This window comes from Musa acuminata, unplaced genomic scaffold (genome assembly GCF_036884655.1).
Source record: "Musa acuminata AAA Group cultivar baxijiao unplaced genomic scaffold, Cavendish_Baxijiao_AAA HiC_scaffold_1136, whole genome shotgun sequence".
Taxonomy (NCBI): domain Eukaryota; kingdom Viridiplantae; phylum Streptophyta; class Magnoliopsida; order Zingiberales; family Musaceae; genus Musa; species Musa acuminata.
The window spans coordinates 1,297,501-1,300,000 of NW_027021348.1; positions in this window are offsets into that span (position 1 = coordinate 1,297,501).

The window sequence follows — 2,500 nt, forward strand, 5'->3', positions numbered from 1 at the left end:
AAAATGTCAGCCATCTCAGCACCCTGGAACCCCCCGGGTGGCACAGGGCTGGATGGGGCTTTCGTATAGCAGGGACGGTGCTGCCTCTCGCTTCGCTCGCTGTCCGCCGCTCGCCGCTCGCTCGCGCAGCCAAAAATGGCCAGTTTTGGCCCGTTTTTGGGCCGTTTTGGCCAGTTTTTGGCCTGTTCTTGCGTCGCGCGGTGACTGTCGTGAGCGGAGCAAAATGTCAGCCATCTCAGCACCCTGGAACCCCCCGGGTGGCACAGGGCTGGATGGGGCTTTCGTATAGCAGGGACGGTGCTGCCTCTCGCTTCGCTCGCTGTTCGCCGCTCGCCGCTCGCTCGCGCAGCCAAAAATGGCCAGTTTTGGCCCGTTTTGGCCAGTTTTTGGCCTGTTTTTGCGTTGCGCGGTGACCATCTTGAGCGGAGCAAAATGTCAGCCATCTCAGCACCCTGGAACCCCCCGGGTGGCACAGGGCTGGATGGGGCTTTCGTATAGCAGGGACGGTGATGCCTCTCGCTTCGCTCGCTGTCCGCCGCTCGCTGCTCGCTCGCGCAGCCAAAAATGGCCAGTTTTGGCCCGTTTTTGGGCCGTTTTGTTCTGTTTTTGGGCTGTTCTTGCGTCGTGCGGTGACCGTCGTGAGCGGAGCAAAATGTCAGCCATCTCAGCACCCTGGAACCCCCCGGGTGGCACAGGGCTGGATGGGGCTTTCGTATAGCAGGGACGGTGCTGCCTCTCGCTTCGCTCGCTGTCCGCCGCTCGCCGCTCGCTCGCGCAGCCAAAAATGGCCAGTTTTGTCCCGTTTTTGGGCCGTTTTGGCCTGTTTTTGGGCTGTTCTTGCGTCGCGCGGTGACCGTCGTGAGCGGAGCAAAATGTCAGCCATCTCAGCACCCTGGAACCCCCCGGGTGGCACAGGGCTGGATGGGGCTTTCGTATAGCAGGGACGGTGCTGCCTCTCGCTTCGCTCGCTGTCCGCCGCTCGCCGCTCGCTCGCGCAGCCAAAAATGGCCAGTTTTGGCCCGTTTTTGGGCCGTTTTGGCCAGTTTTTGGCCTGTTCTTGCGTCGCGCGGTGACCGTCGTGAGCGGAGCAAAATGTCAGCCATCTCAGCACCCTGGAACCCCCCGGGTGGCACAGGGCTGGATGGGGCTTTCGTATAGCAGGGACGGTGCTGCCTCTCGCTTCGCTCGCTGTTCGCCGCTCGCCGCTCGCTCGCGCAGCCAAAAATGGCCAGTTTTGGCCCGTTTTGGCCAGTTTTTGGCCTGTTTTTGCGTTGCGCGGTGACCATCTTGAGCGGAGCAAAATGTCAGCCATCTCAGCACCCTGGAACCCCCCGGGTGGCACAGGGCTGGATGGGGCTTTCGTATAGCAGGGACGGTGATGCCTCTCGCTTCGCTCGCTGTCCGCCGCTCGCTGCTCGCTCGCGCAGCCAAAAATGGCCAGTTTTGGCCCGTTTTTGGGCCGTTTTGGCCTGTTTTTGGGCTGTTCTTGCGTCGCGCGGTGACCGTCGTGAGCGGAGCAAAATGTCAGCCATCTCAGCACCCTGGAACCCCCCGGGTGGCACAGGGCTGGATGGGGCTTTCGTATAGCAGGGACGGTGCTGCCTCTCGCTTAGCTCGCTGTCCGCCGCTCGCCGCTCGCTCGCGCAGCCAAAAATGGCCAGTTTTGTCCCGTTTTTGGGCCGTTTTGGCCTGTTTTTGGGCTGTTCTTGCGTCGCGCGGTGACCGTCGTGAGCGGAGCAAAATGTCAGCCATCTCAGCACCCTGGAACCCCCCGGGTGGCACAGGGCTGGATGGGGCTTTCGTATAGCAGGGATGGTGCTGCCTCTCGCTTCGCTCGTTGTCCGCCGCTCGCCGCTCGCTCGCGCAGCCAAAAATGGCCAGTTTTGGCCCGTTTTTGGGCCGTTTTGGCCAGTTTTTGGCCTGTTCTTGCGTCGCGCGGTGACCGTCGTGAGCGGAGCAAAATGTCAGCCATCTCAGCACCCTGGAACCCCCTGGGTGGCACAGGGCTGGATGGGGCTTTCGTATAGCAGGGACGGTGCTGCCTCTCGCTTCGCTCGCTGTCCGCCGCTCGCCGCTCGCTCGCGCAGCCAAAAATGGCCAGTTTTGGCCCGTTTTGGCCAGTTTTTGGCCTGTTTTTGCGTTGCGCGGTGACCATCTTGAGCGGAGCAAAATGTCAGCCATCTCAGCACCCTGGAACCCCCCGGGTGGCACAGGGCTGGATGGGGCTTTCGTATAGCAGGGACGGTGATGCCTCTCGCTTCGCTCGCTGTCCGCCGCTCGCTGCTCGCTCGCGCAGCCAAAAATGGCCAGTTTTGGCCCGTTTTTGGGCAGTTTTGGCCAGTTTTTGGCCTGTTCTTGCGTTGCACGGTGACCGTCGTGAGCGGAGCAAAATGACAGCCATCTCAGCACCCTGGAACCCCCCGGGTGGCACAGGGCTGGATGGGGCTTTCGTATAGCAGGGACGGTGCTGCCTCTCGCTTCGCTCGCTGTCCGCCGCTCG